We start from the raw sequence: 13,405 nt of genomic DNA on the forward strand, positions 1-13,405 counted from the left end.
AAATAAATAATAAAAAAAGACGTGAAAATAATCAAAAGATTCATATATTTCTCATTTAACTGTTAATTCCCACCTAGTAAAATCATATTAAACACCACGTGTGTACATAAGAACATTAAGTTCAGAAAAGCCACATTATTAAGCTCTATGAGAAATTAAACGTCAAAATCAATGTGTGATTGGGATGTCTCTAACAACAAAAAACTTGAATGTTTAAATTGATTTGGCTGATTTGGAAATGTGTTAATTCTGGCAAATGTTATAACAATAAGGTATTTCAAAGACTCCTGCAATTTGTGAGTGTGGTGACCTTTGTACTCCTCTGTTTTCCTTTGCCCTCATCACACGTCCCTGACAACTGAGAAAAATGTGCATTAACCCCTCAAAGCCGGTCAGTGACATTGGGCAGCCTGGGGCACAGACTGCGGCACCTCTGCTCCTTGAAGCCGGACAATTTGATTTGAAGGCGGAGATTTTCAAAGCTGAGTCATGGATCAGTGGGCAGCCATTGCCTTGGCCTTTTCAGACCCTTTTTTTCCCTTGATAGTTTCTGTGGGGTTGAGAAAGCAGCAAAACAACAAACAAAGAAGTCCCTTCTGCGAATAAATGAAAGTTTGGTCCCTCTGGGAAACCTCTGAGGTCGAATGCTTCACAATGGTTAACTCATGCTGAAAGAAACCATTTCACACAACATATGCTGTGGACATAATATATCATTAAATTCACATGGTGCAGGAATGGCTTTGCATTAAGAGTGGCAGGACCAGGCTGATAAATTATGACATTTGAGCTCAGTGTATCCGTCCAGATATCCTCATTCAACAGCAGAAGAATCTAATTAAGACCTGAGGTAATGCTGATTGAGGTCAGCCTGTGTGACTCTGCTCAGCTGTCACCTACACATAGGCACCCCCAAAATAGTCTTTTTCCTCTCTAGGTTCACCCGGAAAAATAAACAATGTCGTCTTTGAGGACTAAAGTCATTTTTTAAAGTCTCTCCATGGCAGCTTGGACACACTGAACCAGCCCGGTGTTTAGAAAGCAAATAAATAAGAGAGGACAGGGTTGAATCAAGGAAGAAAATAAGAACAGTAAAAATATACAAAGGGGAAAGAGCTATTGAGAAAGTATTGCCTTAACAAGAGGAGAACAAATAATAAATGATGGGGCCCCTCTCCCTTGAGATGGGACTGGCATGCCTGAGGGGAGCAGGAAGTGGGCATCCCTCTCTTTTTATAGGGGTCGAAGACAGGCATCCACTGTGGGAGCATCGCATGAGACAGAGCTGGTGAGAAAACTCCTTGAAGGAATGTTTACACACACACACACACACAGTTTACACGCCTTGCCATGCTGAATGAAGATGGTGGTAGTGTGATTTTGTAACCCCAGGGTCCCCCATCATGTCATCGCTGTTTTTTTTCTGTCCTCATATCGGCAATCCCACTCGGCCTCCTTAACTGAGAGACTGCTGACAGCTTTGACCTCACATTTACCTCATTCTCCCCCTCTTGCCTGTCCCAGAGCAGGTGGCACCACCCCCAACACGAGACCCTCACGTCGTGATCTTCCATGTATCTAAAGATTGTATTTTGACTTCTTGGCAAGCATTTCCCTTCCTTGTCTTGTGATTTTGAGATAAAGAAAACCAGTGTTTCTTAATTTCCCCAAAGTCCACAAAGAGGGTTAGTCATGGCCAAAGTTGATAAAAGTTTTTCCTTTTGTGCCAAAGTGTTCAATTAATCAACTTCACTGAGTGTGTTGGATGGAAGCGGATAAAATTCTGGGCTGCAGGGACTAGGAGAGAAAACAGACTGATTTTGTATTCAGCTGCAGTGGCTTCATACCCATTAAAGGATGTTAGCATCTTTTAAGCGCAGTGACTTTATTGTCAGTTTAAGGCCTACACGGATCCAGCCATTTGCTGTATTGGATTCTTGGCAGATGGCCTGTGAGGGTCTTGGCCACCCCTGAATGTATTTCTCATGTTAAGCTTCACCTTGTCAGTAAATGGGCTCCTCTGTGCATTTACCCTACACAAAGGAACTAAAGTCTTGGTTTTAATGGGTTCTTATCAGTTTAAAAAAAAATCACGTCACATAGTTGCTGCAAGAGGTCATCAGACTCTTGGATTTCAAGTGATTATATTTTTCAAAGGTCTTAGTTTATAGATGGCATACTGCACCACACATTTGAATTATGTTTTTTCCCAGTGAACTCTATCATAAGATAAGTGCTTTTGCAGACTATATGAAGGAGCATTATCTAAAAAATCTACTAAATTGTTTCATCATTTCTGTAATTCTTATTGATGATTTAATAACCTGTATAAAATGTATCTCTGGGCACCTTGAAAACCTAAAACACTGACATTAAGTCAACAAAATGCAATATTTCGCCCGCTGCTGAACATCACCATCATCCAGGGACAATGGCCAATTAGTTGACTAATATTTATCAAAATGCTTACATTTCGCTCTTGAAATCTCAAATGCTCAAGTACGTTCATCAGCTTGCTCCCTCTGTCCACTGTTTGGTGCTAAGTACATGAACTGTAGTTAGAAAATAGGAGTAAAACAAAGCATTCTTACTGAAAACAGCCTTGTGCAGACGAATCATTTAACTCAAAAAATGTACTGTACTCAAAGTTGCTAAAAAGTTTCATACAGCTGAGGGAAAGTCGTGGTGATATCTTTTGTGGGTTTGTCCCTGCAATCAACACTGTTTGCATTAGATGTATATATTCATGTGATCTATTGTTTTATAGAATACTAAATAAGGCAGTGTAACAAATAAGTATGTTGCGTTTTGCTTAGCTCTGCTTGTGAAAATAAAGAGTCAATGAGTAGGTTTATTCCTGTTACCATCCATTGAATCAAAAACAAATTCTTCTTCCTGTGGCCCTGAGGACCTGGAGCCAGAGCACCAGTAGTCCAAACTTTCATAATTTGTTCTGGGAATAAGAAATCACATGTGTCACAGTTTATGTTGGCACTTATAGCCCGGAGCAATGGCTGGTTTAAAATTTGGAACAAACTATGAAATCATTTTCTTTGTGCACCAGTCATTCATCTTTTTTCCAGACACCCAGACATCTCAGGCCTGTTTCCTCTCACACTGACAAGACTAGCAGTTAAGCAACAGTTTCCACTCTTGGATCACATTTAGGTATTTAAAATTATATTTTAACATTCATTAAAATGAATTGGGTTGTAATTTGACATGTTTTCCAAATCTTGAATTGTATTTTGTGTTTTATTTTACAGCAACCAGTGTCATGTAAATGGCAACATTAAATGAACCAAACTGAGATAATGTGTTTCTTTCATCCACCATTTCAGCCCTGGAAGTATACTACATTATCCCAAATGGAAAAGGCAGCTGAAAAAAATCTAATATTTGTCTTTCTCAATCTTTAAAGTAGTCTATTTGTTTGGCCCTTCTCTTTGAAGCTTTCTTCCTAAGTGATCATTAAATGGATGGTTGAGGGTTCAGCCACCAGTAGGCCTTCATAGAGCTACGACAAGACTATATTGCTCCTGTGCCATTTCACCGCAGAGGCTCACCAGAGGACCTGTCAGGCCTGCAATGTTTTACAGCTCTGTTTGCAGACAAAACACCTCACAACCAAATCCCTTCAACAACATCTGCTGCCAATTTAGTCGAGGCATTCCTGCAGTCTGTGCTGTTTAATATTCACAGGGGTTAGGATCTGCCGGGACAGAGGTGGAAGGGGAAGGTGGGGAGGAGGAGAGGGGGGTGGTTACCAGCTTTTTCAACCCTTTGGTCTGTGGTCCAGACACAGTGAAAAATGAGGGGTTAACAGAGAATGAGCCAGAGCAGTGGTGGGTTAACTGGGCTAATTTGCTGGGATAATAATGGTGTTCATGCAAGGCCTTTGGGGAGTGGTGTGGAACACAGACCTGTTGGTGCAACCACACAGGAAGTTAACAACTCGGCCAAAAAACTATTTTATCATCAAATAGGCAATGAAGAGCTGGCTGCATGGCCGGAGCTAGCAGCCATCCTGATGATGAAAGCAAAAGTTTGGTGAAGGGGCCAGACACAGAGCCAGATCTGCACCTCAAAGATTACAGAGCAATTCTAAACCCTGGTTTTAATGAGCAACTCTAAACACAACATGCCAATGGCCAACATTTTGTCGGACTGTTGTAGCCTAAAGAATTATATTAACATTGTAGCCTACATCTGTGTGTATCTATAGTATGTTGTTATACAATGTAATGAACAAAAAATGGTGGATGCACAACAACCTTTATGGGAAATTTCTCATGAAATAAAGTGTGAAAGCTGCTTTTACTGGCAGTAATCAAAGAATCCTGCACACATAACAGCACAGTTATGTGCTGCCTGACGGAGGTAAGCGAGAGTAATAACCCAGTTAATTGTTAATTAGACCCATGGCCTCCTTAAACGTGACCACACAACGTCCTTGTGAATTTTTATGGATGTATTCCAGCTGCTGCTAACTTTAGAAAGAAGGAAATTCAAACCATTTTCCTTCTTTTGACCCATTTCTTCTGTTTATGCTTACATCTATGAGAAAATAACTTTTTAATATACAATGTCTTGTAGAGAAGGAAACCTTAACATGCAAGCAATAATACACAGAACTTAAAATACTTAAGTTCAACTGTATTGGTTTCAGTGAGACGTTCCTCTCATGTGTGGGAATATTTACCTTTCATCATGTGCAGAAGCTATCAGTGACTCCCTTGTTGTTTTGGTGTGAAATAAAAATGTATGAAAAAATAAACTGTCTTTATTTTTGCATTATGTGTCCTTGTTCCCAAATAACAGTGCCAACCACATTGAGAGGATGGTATTTCAGCAGTCGCCTCAACCTGGGCAATCTAATGACAATTATTTAAAAAAGATCTCTGCATATTTTTAAAGACAATTTGTTTCACACACACAAACCCACGACACAGAGTTTGCTGGAGTGTAATGATGTCTGTGATTATTAGAAAATGGATTTTGACCTCAGTTTTTTTTTTAGTTTTTTTTTAACAAGAGGTCTGCAACTCAGCCAGAGCTCGGTGTTGGATGCAGGCGGTTTCAGCGGAGGTCGCCGTGACCTCTGACCTCCCCTGCCGGCCCTCCATTGTCAGAGGGGTATCATCATTATTGCCACTATCATCCCTCAACCGGTTGACATCTTTTTCCAGATCGCATGATATATTTGTAGCATCTCTGTTGCCAGCTCTTTACCATTATTTTACAGAAGAATGATTAACAGTGTATGTATTTTGGGTTCACTTCTCTCCTCGTCGCCTCTTGCATCATCTCTCCCAGCTCTCTGACGATGCGAGTGGGAAGCAATCGGGACTAGCGTATGGTTGCCCAAAAAAATTACATATGTTGATCTGGTTGAAAGGTTTTCCAAGAAGACAGATGTTATCAACTTTTAACAAAGTTAGATTTAATACTAATGCATGCAATCTGTTGCCTCAGTTGTATTGAGTAGTTAATGTGCATCTCTTTTTCCAGTGTAAACTTCAGGGAACATGTAACTAGATTCTGTCTTTCTCTCATGTTACTCGTCGTTACTTCGAAACATCTTTCAGGGATCTGTTGAAACGTGGCATTTTAGAGCCATCCACACTCTTTAACATGTTTTACATTCCAACTTCATGTCATGCATTACACTGAGGAGCCTGATGCTGACATAGTCTATAAACATTTCCTCTTATGAGGAATGATTTGCTCAGGTTGAAAACAAAAAAGAACTCGGAGAGATGTAAATGCATGCAGTGGCCTCATTTAGAAAAAATAATTTATGACAATGTAATTTATGGTCAAACGCCATCTTTGTTGAGTGTACAATTGGCAAGTAGTACTTAAATGTTGGTTTGCGTCATGTCCTGACAAATACTTCTAGAAGTACTCCGATTTTTTTTAAACAGTTAAACATAAATGTGTTTGTTTGAAATGTGCTGAACATTTTACTTCTGAAGCTATGGTCTTTAAAACATAAATAATGTTTTTTTTGTTGGACCGAGTCGACGTGAAAGTATTTTAGAACCATAATCAAACATTAGTTTTAGGTTCCATGTGGAAAGATGGTAAAGTATGATGAGAATAACAAAGTAAGAGTAGAGTAAGTTATTTTGAATGTCTGTTTAAAAAAATCTTTAGAGGAGTCATAAGTCACCATTAAAAGGCTGACAAACAACACAAGTTGATTCACACCACAGCCAGTAGCTGCCCATCTGTATCTCTAAGCATCAATTGGCTCCTGCATCCTATATTGTCTGGAGTCCAGACTATAAATGTAGCATATTTAGAGGGGAGATAACCTGTCAGATGTCCAGGTTGAGCACAGAGCTGCTCTCTGTTTTAGGAGTTGCTAACTGTGTTGAAGATTCAGAGGTTTGTTGGGTGTCTCTTTTGTTGCCTTTGGAGCTGTGCTGTTGGCACACAGTGAAAGGTCTTTGAAGAGCTGACAGTGGCTGAGGTCATTATAATGTGAGTTCCTTCTAGTAAGCCGAAACCACCAAGTAACTTCTCCTGAGTCACACACAGCACACTAAACTATGCAACAACTTCTCTGCTGTGGTTAGGAAGGATTTTACTTTACTACAGCATGTGTATTGAACTGACAGAGGTACAAACATTTGTTCAGAGACTAGTACCCTGGTCCTGGGTCCAGACCTCTGTAATGTTTCCTGCTGGGAACATTGGTGCTCATCCATTTCTTCCAGTAACATTATACATAACTATTTTTAACAGTAAATAATTGAGAGACACATTACAGACTGAATTCTATTTTACCCATGGTAGCTTCTTGGATAACAGGTTTGTTTGTGTGCAACACTATCGGTGCCTTCAAATAGAGCTTACCATGTTCATGATGAGAATCAATATGTATAACTTTATTTGTATTCACAACCTTATAGAATAGAGTTTTCTGAAATGTGGTGTTGTGCTCAGGATGTGTTAGGTGATATGTGAAAACCCCTCTTCAGAAACCACAGAGACCATGGCATTTCTTTATGACAGTAGACTGATAAATTCATAAGATGTAGCCCAATTTAAGCCAAGCTCAGTTTTTTTCTTTGTGTTCCGTCATCATGCCTTCGCATACTTAAATTGCAGTGATTTGTGATTTGGCCTTTATGTTGCCTCCTCTGCAGACTTGGTCTCTGAATAAACCCCTTAAAGGCCAAGCTCATATTAAACATCACTCTTATGTCATAACCATATCCGAAAAGTCTTTTGAAGCAGCATGTGGTCCAAACGGAAAAAAAGTCCATTGAGTTAAGTTCTTTTAAATTAAGTCCAGACATTTGTGTCCCTCTCAAGATTAAGTTGGATCTCTTTTATACGATATGATCAAAAACATTCAAACATATGACCTTCTACTCAGCCTCAGCAATATTCTGTTTTCAGTGGTCGTCACCCAATGTTAGCATACTGACTATGTGAATCAACAAAGCATATTGTTATGGTTATGTACAGTAACTGAGCTTTTCTAACGTTAGAGAAACATGAAGTAGGTTTAAGCTTAAATAAGTTAACAACGTAAAGCATTAGAAAACTTGTTAATATTTCTGGGGCTGACAGCTGGACTTTTTTTTGGCCGATTCCACATGTTGAATCGGTGCAGTTGGGAGTAGGACTCTCTGTGATTGGCTGTTCGGCTCCTCAAAACAGGAGAGCCAGTGCACAAGAAGAAAAACAGAAACGCCTCTTCTGTACTTGTTTCACAAAGAACAGATCAAGAGCTGACGACGCCAGAGCCGTTTTAAAACTTTAATCAGACAAAATTGTATTCTTGTGGTGGCCTTCCTCGCCACTAGTTCTTTGCTGTCTGCTTGGTGTGTCAGAGCCTTTAAACCCATCAGCAAAGTCAGGATGTGCACCCTGATCTCAGTCCTTTTCCATTAACAAGTCATCAAGGCCAATTCCCCATGGCTTCAGTGCAATACATGAAGATATATTGTCTCGACTTCAGAAAACATTGGCAGTGAATCTAACAATGGCAGCAAATGTCTTTTGTTTTCAAAATGTACTTGACATAACACATAATTATTTTTTCTTACTTTTATAAAATGTCCAACCTTTTCTAAACCAGCTTTCCTTAAAGTTAGCTGGCAAAACAATTGTTCCCTGACGACAAGAATATGATGATGAAATCTATGTGCTGCAGTTTGTAAGGGATTACTTCCTTATAATGATTTCAGTTGCTTCAGGTGACAGTAGACACATTTGTTTTTATTTTTCAGGTTTATCGACACCAGACAGCATGATGTAGAGAGCATTAACATCAGTATTAGGCCCTCTGGGGAACTGCGCTTCACGACATAGCACTCAGTGGAACGTGATAGGAAACACGGGGAGGAAACAGATGATGTCTAGCAGAGGTCATGAGCTGGTTTTGTACCTGTGATGACAGGAACACATGGTGTTCGCTGAGGCACACAGGACAATGATTTATCTTCAAGTTGAGAATGTGCCACTGAAATCTTTTGGACCACTGTCTATCTCTGCTAAGCCATGTGTTTGGCACACACATACTTGGGGATTTTCAAAGTGCCTGGTCTGGTTTTATAGCAAGTCCCTCGTGGAATGGGATTACTTAAAAAAAAAAAAAAAATGTCAGGCTGTTGTTAGTCTAACAGAGGTCATGTTTACATGAGTGGAGGAGCTGTTGAAGGGACAGCTCTGTGTGGGTATGAGGTCTACTGAGCTACGAGGAAATTCTGGACCTTTAATGGCGCAGGCCTGAATTATTCGTGTTTACTTTTTTTACGCTTTTGTGTTAGCTAATGTGTGTTGACGCCTACATGTCTGACCTTTAGAGAACTAAGTCAGTCAAGTTATATCATACTAAATCCGGTGTCATCCTTATCAGTCAGTTTGTACTCTGCATTCCAACGTGCCATGCCCCTGCTGTGTTTCTCTCGTGGATGATCGGTCCTCTGTGGCTTTATCCATGTGGACTCCGATGTTAACGCTGTTTAAAGCAGACATTTTCCAGGAAAATCAGGAACAACATATTTTGGCCGAATGTCAGCAATCTGTTTGTCAAACATCCACAACTGTTTAGCGAACGACTCACTCTCCTGTAATTCCAACACATATAATGTGTACATAAACAGTATCATTTTACAAGATCATGTTGTATATTGGTAAGGTTGACTGTTTTGAAAATATAATATATTTCAAACTTTTTGCAATTTTAAAATTCCTGTCAAGTCCGCGCGAAAGTACTCACCTTTGACTTTGGTGCTAATGATAATTGATACTGCTGCTTTGCATTACTTTAATCATCTTTGTTGCAATAACGACTCTTCAGGTGATTTATAAGATTCAATGTGGTACAAGTTTCTAACTTTTTTCCTCCCCTGTGAGCTTCAAAAAAAGCCTGGATTCAGCTTATTGATTCTCACCTGATGGTTTGAAGAACACACAGTATTTGTACGTATGCTGTAAGTGTTGTAAAATTAGCCTCCAAGTCTTTCAGATTAATCAAACAAGGGTATAGTTACTAAAAAACAAACGATATGACATAATTATATAGAAAAACCTCCAACTAGTAGACTGCTGCTTTCAGACATTGTAAGTTCTTCTCATACGAATGCAACGTTTGCTTTTTTTCAGCATCAACCTGAAGCCCTTGATCATGTCTTTCCACCCCCTGGCATTTCTGACTCATCTCCGTTGTGTCTCCCTGTACAGGCATCCACGGTCAGTGTGCTTTCTATACTGCTGATGTATGTGTTTACTGGACTTACACACAGTGTTAGGCAGAGATGTCACCTACAGGCACACACACACACATTTAAAGTACACAAGCACACAAAAAAAACACGCTGGGGGATACAAGTTTTCAGGGTTTGCGTTTGATAAACAATTCAGAGGAGATAATTAGTTGATAAGACATCATTTTGAGTTACTGTGGGGACTCGGCTGCAGCTATTGCCTGCAAGCTGGGGCTCACTCACAAGCTTTGTATTAGCATATGTTGAATTTTTAATCAATTAACATCCTGAAGGAGGAATGGGAAAGTGCAGGTTTGCACCAGTGGCGATGGAGGGGCAAGGACAATTCACTCGTATTTGCATATGGCTCATGCTTGCACTCTTTTAATGTGTTCTCCTATATGAGTGTTGGAAAACTGCGGTTTGCTTCTCCTGAAGTAATTAGTAGTTCTGACCACTCAGACAGCTGGCCAATTAAATGTTCTGGTGGCTGCTGCTGCTGCTGCCGCTGGTGCTTGATGTGTGTTTGGTTTTCACACAGAGGTGTAGATGGGGAGGACAAACTCATCTCTCCATAGTGGGGGGAGAGATGCCAGGAAAGCTTGGCTGTGTCTGAGAGTGCTGTGTCTGTGTGCTTCTCCGCTGGCTGTGCGAGCAGATAAGAAAAGAAGGCAGAGGGAGAGCTGCTGATTCTGGCTTTTTATTCCAACCCCCCCCCCCCCCCACCGGCATTCGCCTGGTCTGTGTTTCTCTGTGCAGCTGCAGATCCGGGAGCTGACCTGCATTAAGACATCAGAAACTGCCTGATGGGCTAATAGGAACAGTTTTAGAGCATCTTCAAAAGCTTGTTAAATAGAGCAGCTTTGGCAGTGATTGAAGGAAATTTGCTATTATGGTTAAAATGGAGTTCACCTAATCTGTGTTGGCAGATTAGAAATTAATGGACATAATCAAAATGCTTCCTGCTTAACTGATGTCTGTGTAGCCCTTTTCCCATGAACTCATGACAACTTCCAGCAGACAGTTGCTGAACATCCTGAATCCTGAGTTGTCTTTCACACATAAACCACACAGGTAGAGAATTTTTTTAGGTGACTGTTTTTAGGTAGCATTTTGACCTTACAGCGTTACAAATTACAGGGAGCAGCTCTCATGGATATTTACTGGGGGGTTGTGGCTAAAAAAAATCAACCTCAAGTCAGGGTGAACGGAGGTGGACTATTGTGTTCACTTAAGCCCCGTTTCACCGTTGCACAGCAGTCCAATACGGATCGGTACAGTTTGGTACGGTTTGGTTCAATTAAGCCTGATCCCGTTTGCGTTTCCGCAGCCACCCGTGCACTGTTTGGTAGACGGCATGTAAGCCGGATGATGATAGCCGCTATGTAAATAGCGTCATATGATAGCAGCTAAACGCTAACAGCTAACCGCTAACTAATAAATTCAACAAAGGAGAAAAATGCTATACAAACAAAACCAACGCTGGAAGACATCCAGCAGTTCATCTACTCTGTCACTGACACGTGACTCTTTATTACAAAAACTCAATCAAGCTTTGTTTCAGAGAAGGCTGTGTGCCGTGAGGAGAAATACAGACGTAAAAAATCAGCTCTGTATTACAGTCAATGGTTTAAATACGGCAGAGTTTTGTTTGCTGACGTAACACGGGAAGTGACGATTCTTTCAACCAATCAACGGACTGCAGTGTTTAGCTCCACCTTTTCGGGTCATCTCGACATTCTCGGCATCCCAACGGAAGGGTCCCAAAAAGTGGGACTGTACGGATCGGTTATTTGGGAATCTTTCCCGGGATAAGTCTATGGAAACGCCGCAAAATGCGCGCCGTACCGAGATGAACCGAGCCGGAACGCTCGGTGGAAACGGAGCTATACAGTCCAACAAGTGGTGAAACCAATCACAGTTGTTCCTTAAACCCCCCACAGTCTGGGCTGCATGTGACCTGTTGATTGGTAGAATATGGACGTGTATATGTCTTGTTGAAAAGATGACAGCATTTAAGAGGTGCATGTAGGGGCGCTGGTGGCACGGTAGTTGTGCACGTGTCACATGTATGGAGGCTGTAGTCCTCAACACTTGGCTGCCCAGGTTCAAATATGGCCTGTGGCTCCTTTGCTGCATGTTGATCCCCACTCTCTCCAATAAAGGCACACAAAGCCCCCAAAATAAATCTTTAAAAAAAGAAAAAGAAGTGCATATAGTCTTAAAGGAGACCCTGTTTGATGTTTTGTGACTAACAAAGGCATCGCAGATGCATTCAGCTTTTTTCTCCATCACTGAATGAATGATACCAAGGTACCAGTATTTATTAAGTCCATCACTGTATGTTCATTGTGTGACTTTTAATCCACTCAGTTCAGAAGAGGAGAGTTTACTTTCTTACTGTCAATACAATTCTTTTGACTTTTTTGCTGATTTCTTAAAAGACCTTATAATTATGTCTCTTTTACTGTACTATTTTCTGATGCTGATGGGAAAATAGCTTTGGTTTAGAGTGGTCTGGCTGGCAGGCATCTGACAGTGATTTGCTGATCCTGTGCAATTGCATGATAGCTCTCATCCTCTAAGGCCACAGGCTCCTATAAGCCGGCCAATCACTGCCCCTCAGCACTTTGCTGTTGGCAATTATAGGTCAGTGTGTGTCACGACATCATTGTCTACCATTTGAATGGTTCGGTGCCAGCTCCTGATGATAATCAACTGTTTTTCATAGTTGGGAGAGAAACAGCCTGACGAGAAGCATTTCTAAATCAGTGTTTGAGTTGTTTTGCAGAATTCCGGGAAAAGTGAGCGAATGCAGTAATTTTCCCTCAGTCATCTGTGGAGTTAAAATGACGATGAATTCTTTCATTATGAAGATCAATTGGAAATCCCCTTAATGAATTTGAGAATTGTTGTGGTAAAGGTCTGATACTTGTTGCATCGGCTAAACGTTAGTAAGAGTTCAAAGGTTTTTTTTAATGATTTTAGTGTTCACAACTCCCCACTTTGTTCATTATCACAACAATTAACTGCCATAAATAACAAGGGATTGGCCTTTACAGTTACTTCTCACATTAGTACTCTCAGTATGTTATGAAGGAGTACTGAAAAATGATACTGAAATAGTTGAAGTACGTCAGACACAGATATCGTGGGAGCTCACATTGTGTCCTGCGGTGTGTCGATCTGAAAGTGTTTTTGTATGTAATTGCTGTCTTATTAATGTCATGTGCTCTGGCCTTTGTAGTAATAGGTCATTACTTAGCGAGTTACCGTAAAGCAGTTGTTGCCGTAATCGGCTCGCTGCACACAAATGTGTATGTTGAACAAAACTGAAGGCATAGATGGAGGAGTCACACCTCTGTTCACTGTTTATTCTTTTCTTACACATGTATTGCTTAATGAGTTAAACTATTGTAAATAGGAGTATGAAAAATCCTACAACACTATCAGCTTATCAAATAAATGACAATACAGATCAACACCAAGCAAACATGTTAGCTTGACCAGGTGTTGATTTGACAAAATAACCCTTAAAGTGCAGCCCGTTATGTCTAAAAGAAGAGATGTTCCAACCCCACAACATGTTTTTTGAGAAATCTCTCCATCCACACTTTAACTTCCAAGTGATTTGCTCAAACAAGCCCCCATAGCGGGGTAAGAAGAACACTACCCAT

The sequence above is a fragment of the Symphodus melops genome, assembly GCF_947650265.1.
Source record: "Symphodus melops genome assembly, chromosome: 9".
NCBI classification, from domain to species: domain Eukaryota; kingdom Metazoa; phylum Chordata; class Actinopteri; order Labriformes; family Labridae; genus Symphodus; species Symphodus melops.